Genomic DNA, 16,972 nt, shown 5'->3' on the forward strand with positions numbered 1-16,972 from the left:
AACACACCTGGTACAGTTATTAAATGTTTTGTGGTGGACAGTTTGACCCTAGAACAGACAAATTCTGATTCATTTCAATCTGCCAACATGTCGTATGTTTTACAGTTCAGCTGACGATCTGTCAGCGCCCTCTGAATCCAAACAGGAGTTAAAACCAAACACCCGGATGCCCTATCGACCAATGTGACCGTTCAAAGACAAGCTGGGAGTGAGCAAATTAAGCATGGGAGCAGGCAAGCAGCGTTTTAATAAGATTGTCCGGGTCATATGAACACAGACGCCAAGCCGGCGTCTGTCCGTCTAAGAAGATGAGGAGGAGGTGGATGAGGTGTCCTCTCAGTGGACGTTAATGAGACAGTGCAGGACCACAGAGGACAGCACTGCTTTGAAGGTAGGATAAACACTCACACTCAAACGTCTTCTAGATGTTTTATTGTACATTACGTCAACGATCTCAGGGCATTTATACGATTGCAACTGGACTGTTTTGCTTCTCATCCAAGAAGATTTTATCAGTTCATGATCATAGACTTAGATTGGTCAGATCTAGTCAGATCTGACCAATCTAAGTCTATGACGACTAATGATAATGACCTGGATGAATGAGAACATCCATATACATTACGTGAAACCTTTTTTAAACTATTGAGATTTTTTTTTTTCTCGTAACATTGTGACAAAAATTGGGGCTTCACGGTGGAAGAGGGGTTAGTGCGTCTGCCTCACAATACGAAGGTCCTGCAGTCATGGGTTCAATCCCAGGCTCGGGATCTTTCTGTGTGGAGTTTGCATGTTCTCCCTGTGACTGCGTGGGTTCCCTCCGGGTACTCCGGCTTCCTCCCACATCCAAAGACATGCACCTGGGGATAGGTTGATTGGCAACATTAAATGGTCCCTAGTGTGTGAATGTGAGTGTGAATGTTGTCTGTCCATCTGTGTTGGCCCTGCGATGAGGAGGTGACTTGTCCAGGGTTTACCCCGCCTTTTGCCCGATTGTAGCTGAGATAGACGCCAGCGTCCCCCGTGACCCCAAAAGGGAATAAGCGGTAGGAAATGGATGGATGGATGGATGGGCATTGTGACTTTTCTAATAGATACAGTACAGTTTGACTCTATTCTCTTAATTACAACTTTATTCTTGTGAATATGTACATTTTTTTGGTAGTATTTTTTCAAGCTTTTTTTATTGTACTTTTATTTATTCCAAATCCTGACATATTTTCAACTTCATTCCTACAAAATGACTAGCATTTTCTCGTAGATGTCATCATTCTTTGAATATTTTGACTTATTCTACAAGTTAAATTGTCTTATATCTACGTTTTCAGTCATAAATGGATTATTTACACATCATACTATTACTACCTTTTTTGTACTGTGTATGTACAACCTTACAGTTGTCCCTCGTTTGTGGCGGCCAATTGATTCCAGGCCTGGACTTAGAAAACGTATTATTGTCATTGGAAGAGCGTAAAAATCCTGTTCAGGACCTTCTAAATATGCTTTTAACATAATTAGAGCCCTCCAAACCTCAATTAACAGCCACATAGTCCCCTTTGCAGACATTTCACCCAAAACAGCAGCCTTAAGGCCGTTCTCCACACCAGTACCAGGAGGATCCTCCTCTTTACTGCAGCTGTGTCCCAGTGTATGCATGCTAAAAATGAACTCACGTGAAAGATTCCCTCAAAAAGATGCACGCCCAGGGAGTCACTATTATATTTCCGTATTCCTTGTTACACACATGCAGAAGTTGCATGAATTGTCAGAACATAGGCTACAATTTGAAAGCAAACTGCAACGAATGGGTCATCTATCCACAGTACAAAGCCGCTTCTAAGATGCTAATAACCATGGTGGAAAATAAACTATATAACATTATCACTGGAGGACTAGAGGAAAATGAATGGCTAAGCATGCTACACACAGATCAGGACCACATAAAAAGCCAACCATCCATCCATCCATTTTCTACCGCTTATTCCCTTCGGAGTCACAGGGGGCGCTGGTGCTTATCTCAGCTACAATCGGGCGGAAGGCAGGGTACACCCTGGACAAGTCGCCACCTCATCGCAAGACCAACACAGATAGACAACATTCACACTCACATTCACACACTAGGGCCAATTTAGTGTTGCCAATCAACCTATCCCCAGGTGCAACCACTGAATCTTTAATGTAAAGTAAGGGTGACCGATCCAGGTGTTGAAACTATCGATACCTAATATAGTATCAGTATATACCGTATTTTTTGGAGTATAAGTCGCTCCGGAGTAATAGTTGCACCTGCCGAAAATGCATAATAAAGAAGGAAAAAAACATATATAAGTCTCACTGGAGTATAAGTCACATTTTTTGGGGAAATCTATTTGATAAAACCCAACACCAAGAATAGACATTTGAAAAGCAATTTAGAATAAATAAAGAATAGTGAACAACAGGCTGAATAAGTGTACGTTATATGACGCATAAATAACCAAGTCGCCACCTCATCACAGGGCCAACACAGATAGACAGACAACATTCACACTCACATTCACACACTAGGGCCAATTTAGTGTTGCCAATCAACCTATCCCCAGGTGCATGTCTTTGGAGGTGGGAGGAAGCTGGAGTACCCGGAGGGAACCCACGCAGTTACGGGTAGAACATGCAAACTCCACACAGAAAGATCCCGAGCCTGGAATTGAACTCAGGACTACTCAGGACCTTCGTATTGTGAGGCACATGCAGTAACCCCTCGCCCACCGTGCTGCCCTACATAAGACATGAATAACACTTAATTTAGGCCAAAAATATGAAGAATATGCTTTTAAGAACAAATATATGAGGCGTAATGTGACGAGAGACGGATGTATTCTGCTTGATCTATGACTTTATTCTCAATGTATTACTTTTGTATTACTGCTACATGACTTTATACTTTTAAATACCTGTAGCAAAGGTATTATACATCTGGACAATGTTACCTGCAGTGTTTCCAATCGGGATTGCAGCTTTTTCTGGTTTTTTGTGGCTTTGTGATATGTAAGACATTAACATTGTCTATAAATGTCAGTTGTGTTGTTTTCTGTTATTTGCACGTTACTTGGTAACTAAAAGTGGAAAAGAAGCTTTTGTAGCCTTGGGAGATTATTACAGTCAATAGGTGACTCCTGTTTGACTCGTCTGCCAATGTCTCGATTTTAAAGAGATGAATGGAGGTGGGGGGGAGTCAATATTGGAAGGTTTTATCATTGCAGTTTTGCATGAGACAAACAGAATTGAAGTGTGAGCACAGTGACCTTTCAAACTTTTTTTTTTTTAGCTTGGTGCTATTTTTCATAAACAAAGTGTGTCCGTGTCTCAAACCGGTTTTCTCCCACAATGAGCACATGCTATTTATTCAGCATGATAACCTCCAGTCATTCCGTGTTTGCTGTGCCAATAGCATGTCATCTTTTATTTAGCTGGAGGTTTCGCTTAACTGGCTCCGCCTCTAGCCTCGAGACAGCAGTAACGTCGTCACCGCCTGGTCTTACGCGCCGTGTTTTCACATGTGATGCTCGTACACAGGGAGCGAGTGCTTGTAGTCGTTGTGCGGATGCAGAATGTCAGCGCTCGTGAAAGGTTACGATCATTACGTATCGATCGTCTGCTGTCACAATCTCACAAGACAGATTTGTTGTTTATGTGTTAAAGGCGCAACATAAAAACATTCGTTTGGACCCACGCAGAAGATTCTTTCTAATACAACTTTCATACTGTCATGAAATACACTCATTACTGTTCAGGCCCATTTGAACTGGCTGATGGGGCAATTATGATCGAGCTCCATGCATGGACTTTGCCTAGCAACTAGGCTGGGCGATATATCGATGTACGCGATATATTGCAGGTTTGTCTCTGTGCGATATAGAAAATGACTATATCGTGATATTCGAGTATATGTTCTCACGCAGTTGCTTTTAGCTGCTGGCATTACACTGCAGGCTCTTTTCGCTCTTTCCTGTCTCTCCTTCTCACAGACAGCAAACGCACCTTCTTACATACGTCCCATACTGTCACCTCATACGTCACATACGTATACGCCCTCACAGGGCGAAGAGGTAGCAGCATGGGTAACTTTAGCTTTGATGCTAGTGGAGCTGTGCGAGTGGTAATACGAGAGAAAGAAGATGCGAATCTGGTAACAAAAAAAGGAAGAATTAATTCCCAAGGAAAACAGCACAGGGTCCATCGTCTGGCGGTGGTTTGGCTTCAAGCGGGAAGATATCGAATAGACAACTTTAATTTTTCAAGTGTGGGGCACAAGCGTTGCTACCAAAAGTAGCATTACTGCTAATATGTAGCATCATTTGAAAAGTCAACTGCTAACAACTGTTAAATAAATACAGTTTTGGTCAACTGACTTAGTTGTGATTTCCATCTCTGCATGGAGGTTTAAAATGAGTATATATTAATGCAGTATGAAGAAGAATGTTTTAATGTAGACACGTAGAATCATCATACTGCTGTGATTATATGTATCAAGTGTTAATTCAAGGCTAAGGCAAAATATGGAGATATAGATTGTGTATCACGATATGGCCTAAAAATATTGAAATATTTAAAAAAGGCCATATTGCCCAGCCCTACTAGGAACCATGGCCTCGCTAACATGATCGGACTTAGCTATCCATCCATCCATCCATTTTATACCGCTTATTCCCTAGCAAATAATTTTTAGGTCAAGGAGAAAACAGGGTTTAAATGAACAAAATGTTTAAACGAAACAGAAAAAAGCCGTCTTTTAGTGCATTGTTTTTACGCCATGATGTATCCTCAAAGACAGATGTCTCAGTGGAGTTCATTATTGCTTGTACACTCGTAAGATGAATGCTTTTTTCCAGTTCTTGTTAATTTCACGACTTTTTGACATTATTCTCCTGACAGTGCAAGATTTTATAAAATCACGTATTCTTGTAAAGTGACGAGATGACCTTGTGATCTTTATAACATTGCGTGTTGTAAAATCCTGATTAGTTTTTTCCCAACACCATTTCCTTTTCCCCTCGTTACATGACTTTTTTGCTCCTAATGTTACAACTTTGTTCTTGTGATACAATTATTTTATTCTAGTAATAGCGCAACACTGTTTTCATAAATATCTTCTTTTTTATGTCATATTACATATTCTTATAATAAATGCTAAGTTTTTATCTTTATTGTACTCATTTTCTCTAAGTAATATTAGTAAGTAAATTTAGCAAATACATTTTATTTGTAAAGCTCTTTTCACAAATACAATCACAAAGCGCTGTACAAAACATAGGTGAAGTAAAACAACAATTACATTTAAAACAGGGGCAACATCATAAAAAGGATACAAAGTGGATTAAAAATTATAGCTAAAAGGTGAATCAAATAAAAGCTTTACTAAAAAGAGAAGTTTTCAAATATTTCTTAAAAGTTTCATCACAGTCAAGATCACGGAGGGACTGGTACAAATCGTTCCAGAGTCTGGGAGCTATACCCAGGAATGCCAGGTCTCCATGGGTTTTAAAACAAGTTTTTGGGATCTTTAGAAGACCATGGCCTGAAGACCAGAGGCTGTGCCCTGAAGAGTAGGAGCATAACAAGCCAGTGATGTACTGAGGGGGCCCACCGGAATGTCAGGGCTAAAATCTTAAAAATCAATGCAGAATTTAACTGGAAGCCAATGAACACTGCATAAAACAGGGGTGATATGTGCTGTTCTGGGTGCACCGGTCTAAAGTCTGGCAGCTGCATTTTGTATTCTGAAGTCTCTTTAGCGGTGACTTGTTAAAGAGAGTGAAGAGAGAATAGCAACAGTCAGTACGAGACAAAATTAATGTGTGAATATATTTCTGAGATGATACAAAGAGTTGATAGAGACAGTGACCCTCCAAAGACATGGGCTGATCAAACACTACCTCAAGGTTTCTGAGGCTGCTTTAAACAGATGCACCCAGAGCACCAAGGGAGTTCTTGATCAGGGGGATCTTTTTATCGGGAGCAATTATAAGACTTTCCGTTTTGTTTGGATTTATCTGGAGGAAATTTGAGGACAGGATATGCAATCCAAGAACTCAGATACAAAGTGAAACTCTTATTAAACTCTTACTATTACTATATTTTTTAAGTATATTTGCATTATTTTTGTAATATTTATTTTGTTTTTATTGTTGTAAAATGACAAGTTACAATCTTTTGCTTTTCTCATATTTTTTTTTCTTGGCCATTTACTTTGTAACAGTTTGTGTAACCCATTTTATCTCTTAAAGTCATGTATTCTTACAAATTGATGAGATTTTCCTCTGATCGTCTCGTAATATTGCCTAATGTCAAATGAACACCACCGTGTTTTCCTTTTAAATGTGCAACATTACATTAGTACTAGGGTCAAGCGGTAAAAAATGGATGGATGATTCATTCTCAAAACGTCAATTTCCCTCGTGATATGAATTTTTTGTCCCCAAAAATGTTACTACTTTGTTTTTGTGAATCATTGATTTTATTCTTGCATTACTGCGCCATCATTTTTGGAAAACGTCACATTGTTTCTCTCATTGTACGTATTCCTGTAAAGAAAAAGAAAATAAATAAAAAATTATTCACATTTTTTTTCATAGTATCACTTGTAAATGTACTTAATTTTGGTAGTAGTTATTTTCACTTTTTTGTCGTAAAATGCCAAGTTTGTTCTTGTGATAGACTGACATTGTTCTCGCAACAGTGTATTTTACTTCTTTATCTCTTTTTTCCAACCAAAAATGCTTTGCTCTGATTAGGGGGTACTTGAATTAAAAACATGCTCACAGGGCAAAAGGCTCACTGTAAAAAGGTTGAGAACCACTGTTCTACAGCAGAGTCTTTCAACCACTGTGCCGCAGCACACTAGTGTGCCGTGAGACGTAGTCTGGTGTGCCGTGGGAGATTATCTAATTTCACCTATTTGGGTAAAAAATATTTTTTTGCAAACCAGTAATTACAGTCTGCAAATGATGTGTTGTTGTTGAGTGTCGGTGCTGTCTCGAGCTCAGCAGAGTAACCATGTAATACTCTTCCATATCAGTAGTTGGCAGCAGATAGATAATTGCTTTGTAGATGTCGGAAACAGCGGGAGGCAGTGTGCAGGTAAAAAGGTGTCTTATGCTTAAACCAAAAATGAGCAAAAGGCGAGTGCCCCTAAAAAAGGCATTGAAGCTTAGGGAAGGCTATGAAGAACGAAACTAAGACTGATCTGGTTACAAAGTAAACAAAAACAGAATGCTGGACAACAGCAAAGATTTACTGTGGCGCAAAGATGGCGTCCACAATGTACATCCGAACATGACATGACAATCAACAATGTCCCCACAAAGAAGGATAAGAACAATAATATATTCTTGATTGCTAAAAGAAAGTAGATGCGGGAAATATCGCTCAATGGAAGACATGAAACTGCTACAGGAAAATACCAAAAAAGAGAAAAAGACACCAAAATAGGAGCGCAAGACAAGAAGTAAAACACTACACACATGAAAACAGAAAACAAGTCAAAATAAGTCAGGGTGTAATGTGACAGGTGGTGACAGTACACCTACTTTGAGACAAGAGCTATATTGATGCATGCTTGGTTATGCGTTAAAGGCCTACTGAAATGAGATTTCCTTATTTAAACGGAGATAGCAGGTCCATTCGATGTGTCATACTTGATCATTTCGCGATATTGCCATATTTTTGCTGAAAGGATTTAGTAGAGAACATCCACGATAAAGTTCGCAACTTTCGGTGCTAAGAGAAAAGTCCTGCCTCTACCGGAAGTCGCAGACGATGACGTCACATGTTGATGGCGCCTCACATATTCACATTGTTTTTAATGGGAGCCTCCAACAAAAAGTGCTATTCGGACCGAGAAAACAACAATTTTCCCATTAATTTGACGAGGATGAAAGATTTGTGTTTGAGGATATTGATAGCGACGGACTAGAGAAAAAAAAAAAAAAAAAAAACGCGATTGCATTGGGACGGATTCCGATGTTTTTAGACACATTTAATATGATAATTATGGGAAATCCCTTATCTTTCTATTGTGTTGCTCGTGTTTTAGTGAGTTTAATATTACCTGATAGTCGGAAGTGTGTCTCCACGGATGTCTTGATGCGCAGTGTCTCAGGGGAGTCGACGGCAGCTATGGACGGCACAAGCTCAGCTTTTCCCCGGTAAGAAGCGACTTTTTAACCACAATTTTCTCACCGAAACCTGCTGGTTGACATTCCGTCTTGATTCATGTTGGCTTGACCCCGCTCTGATCCATAGTAACGTTTCACCTCCAGGAATTTTAAACAAGGAATCACCGTGTGTTTGTGTGGCTCAAGGCTAAAGATTCCCAACTCCATCTTTCTACTGTGACTTCTCCAGTATTAATTGAAGAAATTGCAAAAGATTCAGCAACACAGATCTCCAAAACACTGTGTAATTATGCCGTTTGAGCAGACGACTTTTAGCTGTGTGTGCAGCGCTCATACTTTCTTAAGACCCGTGAAGTCTTGCGTACACGTCATCATTACACGACGTTTCCAGGACGAAACTCCCGGGAAATTTAAAATTGTAATATAGTAAACTAAAAAGGCCGTATTGGCATGTGTTGCAATGTTAATATTTCATCATTGATATATAAACTATCAGACTGCGTTGTGGGTAGTAGTGGGTTTCAGTAAAGTCGTCCAACAATTGCGACAACGACTTATTACTGTCAACTGAGTTTGTTTTTTTAATGATATCTGCTGCTGGTGGTGGGTCCTCCGGATTTTTTTCAACGCAAAAAATGTGCCTAGGCTCAAAAAAGGTTGAGAACCACTGCTCCACAGGGCGTAAATGGAACGGCAAGTCAAGGGGGCAACAATCATAATTGCTGTTTTCATTGATTGTTATTGCTTTTGTGCAGTGAGGGTGTGTTGACTATGAACACATGGAGGGGGCGAGGGGGCGGTGTTAAGCCTCTATCAATACATGACGGCCGCAGCAGTCAGCTGTTAGACAGGCACGGGAGAGCTGGGTGTGCGACTGCTGGATGACTCACTCTCTCTCTACACACACGCACACGCGCACACACACACACACACACACACACTCTATCTCTCTACACACACTTTAACGCACACGCGTGTATGTTCGTGTGCGCGCAGGGGGCCACAAGAGAAGCGCTTCCTGGTCTGACGGGCCGCTTAGTCTCCACTGGAGAGCGACAGCTGCAGGAACACCACCGGCACTGCCCGGAGTAGAGACGCCGAGGAGGGGATAGCATCAGCGGGGTACCGCGGAGAGGAGACAAGCCAAGAAGACTCAGCATCATTACTTTCTCTTCCCCTCATCGGTTCAAAGAGGATTCTCCTTCTCCTGCTGTCAAACCACGTAAGAAAAAGCTAGCTGCATGTCTAACCTCTTTTTACTGCTGCTTGTTTTTGCTCCATCGTGTCACACTCATGCCGGACTGCTGCTTTGTTTCTTGTTTGAAGAAAAACACTCCCATCACACACATGCATGTATAAACAATAGTAGCCGTTGCTAGCTAGCTAGGGAGCTACCCATTTGAAAGAGAGCTTCTTTGCACATGACAAGACTGCTGCAGAAGTGTGTGCGTGTTGGGCTTTAGACGCAAAGAGATTATTGATGTTTCCACCAATGGAGGGTGGTGTTGGTAGAGAGGCAAGCAGGACACTGCTAGCTGGAGCGGGACAGAAGCAGCCCGCAGCCGAGCAATGACAGTCAAGTCAGCATGCAAGTACCCTTCCTTCCATGTGTTTTTCCATTCATCAATTTCTTTGCGTTTTTATTGTCTCCTCTACTGCAGTGGTTCTCAACCTTTTTTCAGTGATGTACCCCCTGTGAACATTTTTTAAATTCGATTAGCCCCTAATCCAGTGGTTCTCAAATGGGGGTACTTGAAGGTATGCCAAAGGGTACTTGAAAATTTTCAAAAATATTCTAAAAATAGCAACAATTCAAAAATCCTTTATAAATATATACATTGAATAATACTTCAACAAAATATGAATGTAAGTTCAAGAGCTATGAAAAGAAATGCAACAATGCAATATTCAGTGTTGACAGCTATACTTTTTTGTGGACATGTTCCATAAATATTGATGTTAAAGATTTCTTTTTTTGTGAAGAAATGTTTAGAATGAAGTTCATGAATCCAGATGGATCTCTATTACAATCCCTAAAGAGGGCACTTTAAGTTGATGATTACTTCTATGTGTAGAAATCTTTTTTTATAATTGAATCACTTGTTTATTTTTCAACAAGTTTTTAGTTATTTATATATCTTTTTTTCCAAATAGTTCAAGAAAGACCGCTAAGAAAGATCAATGTTTTGCACTGTTATACAATTTAATAAATCAGAAACTGATGACATAGTGCTGTATTTTACTTTTTATCTCTTTTTTTTTCAACCAAAAATGCTTTGCTCTGATTAGGGGGTACTTGAATTAAAAACATGCTCACAAGGGGTACATCACTTGAAAAAGGTTAAGAACCACTGCTCTACAGCAGTGTTTTTCAACCACTGTGCTGTGGCACACTAGTGTGCCGTGAGACACAGAGTGATGTGCCGTGGGAGATTATCTAATTTCACCTATTTGGGTTAAAAAAAAAATTTGCAAAACCAGTAATTATAGTCTGCAAATGATGTGTTGTTGTTGAGTGTCGGTGCTGTCTAGAGCTTGGCAGAGTAACCATGTAATACTTTTCCATATCAGTAGGTGGCAGCAGATAGATAATTGCTTTGTAGATTGTCAGAAACAGTGGGAGGCAGCGTGCAGGTAAAAAGGTGTCTTATGCTTAAACCAAAAATAAGCAAAAGGCAAGTGCCCCTAAAAAAGGCATTGAAACTTAGGGTAGGCTATGAAGAACGAAACTAACACTGAACTGGTTACAAAGTAAACAAAAACAGAATGCTGGACAACAGCAAAGACTTACTGTAAAGCAAAGACGGCGTCCACAATGTACATCCAAACATGACATGACAATCAACAATGTCCCCACAAAGAAGGATAAAAACTAGGGCTGGGCAACGATTAAAAATTTTAATCAAAGTTAATTGCACTATTTCTCTGATTAATCGCGATTAACTGCATTGTATACGCAAAGCCCAATAATGAATTCAAAAGTAGTGTGTAGTGCACCTTTATTGGAATATTCTCCCACATGAACAAAAGCGCCAAAACATTTGTTGTGCAAACACAATTTAAATCAGTCCTTGTTAAACAGTAGCAGTTAAATAGCATATTTTATGAAAATCAACTCAAAAAATGTAAATACAAACATTTAAGCTTATTGCCACTGCCAGGGTATTTAAGTTATCCTGTTTGTTATGGAAAATAAATATAATCTACATACAAATCTCTGAGCCACAATCATAACATCTGAACAGGCAATTTCTGAGGTAACAGCAAAAACATTTTTTTTTATCAGGAATCTTATGTTTAAAAAACCTAAATTATAGGTAGTGGGCTGTTTTAGGGAATTTTTTATCAAATTATCCGTAGTAGCAATATTAATAATGTTGTGTTTATTCTGCATAGTGCACTTAAAATAATTATGACCATATCTAGGAATTGATATGATGGGAATTTTCCGATTGTTTGCTTGGTGCTTTGATAAACTGAACGCATATACATGGTACTATATTGTGATGTTATGAGCCGGGGAAAAAAAGAACTACCATACCCAGCATGCAACAGGAGCGACGAGCATGCGCGGTAGCCCGGTGTAGGTTGTGTCGCGATGACGGCATCTTGTATGTTGTGATATGCACGCTCTGAAAGCAAACGTTAAGAACTCAGCCAACACTCCTCGTCACAGGCCGCTGGTTGTAGCCGGCAAAGTATTCCCATGCTAGCTAGCCGGTCTAGCAAGCACGCGTCATTCAGTCCAAAACGGCCCGATCTATCCACATCCAGAATTGTCTGGCGGTCGTAAGTGATCCCGGAGTGACCACGCTGTAAGCCAGCCATGAAATTTGCAGAATTGTCCGGTATTTTTGCCAAATGTTCCATCTTTACCAAGAGCCCCTCGACGCCGAATCACATCCGGGAGATGCCATCTTGTAAAGAAAGGCGTTAACAAAATAAAAGCATGTAAACAACATACGCAAATGTGCGATAAAATAATTGTCGGCGTTAATATATTGATGAGTTAACTCGTAATTAACGCATTAATTTGCCCACCCCTAATAAAAACAATACAATAGACAACTACAAATGAGCAATATTTTGCACTGTTATACAATTTAATAAATCAGAAACTGATGACATAGTGCTGTATTTTAATTCTTTATCTCTATTGTTCAAGTAAAAATGCTTTGCTCTGATTAGGGGGTACTTGAATGAAAACAATGTTCACAGGGGGTACATCACTGAAAAAAGGTTGAGAACCACTGCCCTAATCAGTGCAAAGCATTTCTGGTTGAAAAAAAGGGATAAAGAAGTAAAATACAGCACTATGTCATCAGTTTCTGATTTATTAAATTGTATAACAGTGCAAAATATTGTTCATTTGTAGTGGTCTTTCTTGAACTATTTGGAAAAAAAAGATATAAAAATAAATAAAAACTTGTTGAAAAATAAACAAGTGATTCAATTATAAATAAAAATTTCTACACATAGAATTAATCATCAACTTAAAGTGCCCTCTTTGGGGATTGTAGTAGAGATCCATCTGGATTCATGAACTTAATTCTAAACATTTCTTCACAAAAAAAAAAAAAAATCTTTAACATCAACATTTATGGAACATGTCCACAGAAAATCTGTCTGTCAACACTGAATATTGCATTGTTGCATTTCTTTTCACAGTTTGTGAACTTACATTCATATTTTGTTGAAGTATTATTCAATAAATATATTTATAGAGGATTTTTGAATTGTTGTTATTTTTAGAATATTTAAAAAAAATCTCACGTACCCCTTGGCATACCTTCAAGTACCCCCAGGGGTATGCGTACCCCCATTTGAGAACCACTGCTCTACTGTGTGTGCGTTCTCTTTGTGCCTCTCAAATATTGTTGATGCAGCCCTTTATGCATCTAACACATGAAAGGTGCCATTGGTAGTAGCTCATTCAGCATTGAGCATAAAAAACTACAAATAAATATTACACACACACATACGTATAGAACAGTGACGTGAAGTGACATAGATACTTTTGAAGTTTATTTCTTTTTTCTTTTTTTATATATATATTTGTTTGTCTTAAATTCATATGCGCAGCTCTAATCATTGTTGTTGTAGGTTGCACATTACAGTACCAAGGGGAAAAAAGGGAGTAAGATGCTTTAATAAAAACGTTATCATAATGACATTATGATATGATAAATGGGTCCAAAAAGTATTTGATAATGTTGTTATTAGATAAGTTTTGGTCCTATTTGCTTTTAACAAAATAACTCAAGTAATGTGCACTGTTGGCGTTAACGCACTTTTTTGCTGCAAGCGTCCCCAGCATGCAGTTTTGTTTTGTTTTTTCCCCGACCTTGCCTTCTCCGGGTCAAAACTCCAGTTTACTGTTTTTTTTTTTCTAATTTATTATCGGTTTTCGCCTTTGATTCGTTTATATTTGACAAGTCAAGTTTCCGTCCCTGTTTATTGCGTTTATTGGTCGACTTCAAAATAATGAACTTTTTGGTACAATTTCTTATTTACACCCATCCATTTCCTACCGCGTGTCCCGTTTGAGGTCGCGGGTGGTGTTTGAGCCTATCTCAGCTGCATTCGGGCGGACAATTCGCCACCTTGTCACAGGGCCAACTCAGATAGTATGCATTTAAATTGTTTTCTTTTGTATTATTTTCTCAATGAATTTACTAACGTTTATGACAACCTTTTTCCAAAACGCAATGTAGAATGTGAGATATAACAGGATAATGCATACATTTATCATTTGTTTTCAAAACGTGTACAATAAAAGTAGGACCCCAAAAATTTACTGTGGGACCCCATTTTGAAAATTCCTAGCACCAACACTGATTGTGAGTCGAAATTACCTTTCTGTATTTGTACCTGAAGCAGCAGTAGCTATCCTCCATGAAAGCATACTTTGTCTGATCACATTCATTTTGTTTTAAAGTCCAGTTTAGAGAAGTTTTTAATCTTGGATACAGTACATATTGGCAGACACATTCATTTAATTCAATTTCATTCCAAGCAATAAAACAGTATTTTTGTATCTGACAAAAAAACACCCACAAACGCCAGCTTACTCTAATAAAAATGCCATGTTTGTTATACATAACGTTTAAAAAAAAAAAGGCTGGCTTCCGCTGTAGAGACACGTGTCTGCTACCTTGAGCGCCCCCACTTCTCCCAGTGTGGTGAGTCAGAGTACTGCAGAGGCATTGTACTGCAAGTTAAAAATATATCGCCCCCTACTGTGAGGCAGAGGTACATTGTCTGCCTTTTCCCCGTGGCAACAGGCACGCGCCCCCTTGCACGCACGCTCAATACACTTTGTGTGTATCCTTGGAGGCACCACCTGTGTCTGCCTCACTTCTTGTCTGCTGTGTTATTTTAAACAGGAAACACGGAATTTCCGCAAGCTTGACTATGAAAGTGATAAAAATATATAGGAACCACACCAAAACCACATAGAAAGCATAGACCATGAAGAGAAATATAAAAACTTATTTTAGTACTTCGTTTTTGAACATATCATGTTTAAAGGCCTACTGAAACCCACTACTACCCACCACGCAGTCTGATAGTTTATATATCAATGATGAAATATTAACATTGCAACACATGCCAATACGGCCTTTTTAGTTTACTAAATTGCAATTTTAAATTTCCCAGGAGTTTCGTCTTGAAAACGTCGTGTAATTATGACGTGTACGCAAGACGTCACAGATTTTTAGGAAGTATGAGCGCTACGCACACACACAGCTAAATGTCGTCTGCTTTAACGGCTTAATTATACAGAATTTTGGAGAACTGTGTTGCTGAATCTTTTGCAATTTGTTCAATTAATTTTGGAGAAGTCAAAGTAGCAAGATGGAGTTGGGAAGCTTTAGCCTTTAGCCACACAAACACACGGTGATTATTTGTTTAAAATTCCTGGAAGTGAAAATTTACTATGGATCAGAGCGCGGTCAAGAGAACATGAAACACGACGGAATGTCAACCAGCAGGTTTCAGTGAGAAAATTGTGGTTAAAAAGTCGCTTCTTACCGGAGAAAAGCTGGGCTTGCCCCGTCCATAAAGCTGCCGTCGACTCCACTGAGAGACTGCGCGTCAACACACCCGTGGACATACACCTCCAACTATCAGGTACTATTTAACTCACTGAAACACTAGCAACACAATAGAAAGATAAGGGATTTCCCAGAATTGTCCTATTCAATGTGTCTAAAAACATCGGAATCCGTCCCAATGCAATCGCGTTTTATTTTTTTTTAACCTTTTTTAAAAAAATTTTTAGTCCATCGCTATCAATATCCTCAAACACAAATCTTTCATCCTCGCTCAAATTAATGGGGAAATTGTCGTTTTCTCGGTCCGAATAGCACTTTTTGTTGGAGGCTCCCATTAAAAAAAATGTGAATATGTGAGGAACCCCCACACTTGTGACGTCATCATCTGCGACTTACGGTAGAGGCAGGGCTTTTGTCTTAGCACCGCAAGTTGCGAACTTTATCGTGGATGTTCTCAACTAAATCCTTTCAGCAAAAATATGGCAATATCGCGAAATGATCAAGTATGACACATAGAATGGACCTGCTATCCCCGTATAAATAAGAAAATCTCATTTCAGTAGGCCTTTAATCCTCGCCCCCTGCGACCCCAAAGGGAACAAGCGGTAGAAATGGATACATGGATGGATGGATAATTCACAAAATGAAGCCTTTTATTTGTGTATTTTTATGGTGCTGCATGCTGAGGGTGTAACATGTCAGCAAAAGTGTTTCTCAGCATGATGAATGTTTGATCAATGCAGCCAGCAGAGGAAGTCTTCTTTATTTGTTCAGCGTAATAACCGCCAGTCAAGCTGCTGGGCTTATTTGCTGTGTACACCTCTCCACATACAATACATCCATGCAGCACTTTCTAGAAAGTTGTCAAGTGACCAGGCAGCTTCACATACATATATTACAGATATTGTCAGTGTATGTTTTTTTGACAAACTTGTAGCATCAGCTGTAGCGAACTGTTCATCTTATAACGTCTGCACACAATGTATGCTTGAAAAGATCATCCTAATTTTAGAGCCGAACATTCCCTTCTCCACAGCAAAGATAAAAAAATAAAAAAAACTGTTGCATCATAACAACAATTTTGTTACATTAAAAAGTCCTTGAATCTCAGAAATTGTAAGAAAAATGTCTTTCACATCACAACAAAAAACTACCTGAATAAATAGATTTCTTTCTATCACTTTTTCTTCAAACTACACCTGCAAACATCAGCTTTACAGATGCCACGTCTTCTCACCAAAATGTGGTTAAGATATTTCAAGGTAAGTCACTGAGTCATTCAACTGAGTCTCTTTGACCATAAAACAGAATCTATGAGTGTTCTTGTACTCCTGTTTCCATGTTTACTGAGCAGAATTATGTTGTCACAGTGCGGTTGAAGCTCAAAGCAAACTTCTGTAAATGCCTTTAATTATTAGCTGGGTGTTTACTTAACTACACTGCTAACAGGAAGCTGCAATTTACATGTATTTCTTAAAATAATATCCTCATGGGAAGCAGCGTCGTCTGCAGTGGACATTTATGTTTTGCATCGCACGGCTATTTTTTCAGAACACAAACAAATTTCCAATGCAAAGCATGGTGCGTCTTAGGAGGAGTGCATTTTTTAAACTTTAATAATGATATAAAGTGCATGAGAAAGGAAAATACATTGTCTTTGTCCACATGGTCACATATAAACAAGTATATCGCACAACACAGCAGCAGCAAAACTTGTCGTAATTGAAGCTGTGAGCAGCGTTGAATGGGACCCCGGTC

The 16,972-nt window shown here is 39.1% G+C and overlaps 1 protein-coding gene and 1 long non-coding RNA gene across 5 annotated transcripts in view; one reads left to right on the forward strand and one right to left on the reverse strand.

Annotated features, from left to right (window-relative positions):
• Positions 1 to 376: 376 nt before the first annotated feature.
• The window catches only part of LOC133553154 (1-phosphatidylinositol 4,5-bisphosphate phosphodiesterase beta-4-like), a 162,082-nt gene continuing 145,486 nt past the window's right edge, over positions 377 to 16,972 (forward strand). For 2 of the 4 annotated variants that reach the window (XM_061901030.1, XM_061901032.1), the window contains exon 1: positions 9,013 to 9,378. The gene's annotated coding sequence lies outside the window, so the exon portion shown is untranslated. Of the gene's footprint in view, positions 392 to 9,011; positions 9,379 to 16,972 lie in introns of those variants that run through there. The other 2 variants (XM_061901031.1, XM_061901034.1) reach the window with 2 other exon arrangements.
• On the reverse strand, positions 6,501 to 8,644 carry LOC133552370 (uncharacterized). The gene is made up of 3 exons (XR_009806689.1): positions 8,221 to 8,644; positions 8,090 to 8,155; positions 6,501 to 6,563 (listed from the first exon to the last, which is right to left on the reverse strand). It is a non-coding gene; the product is annotated as an uncharacterized LOC133552370 (long non-coding RNA).

Source organism: Nerophis ophidion, linkage group LG05 (assembly GCF_033978795.1).
Source record: "Nerophis ophidion isolate RoL-2023_Sa linkage group LG05, RoL_Noph_v1.0, whole genome shotgun sequence".
Classification (NCBI taxonomy): domain Eukaryota; kingdom Metazoa; phylum Chordata; class Actinopteri; order Syngnathiformes; family Syngnathidae; genus Nerophis; species Nerophis ophidion.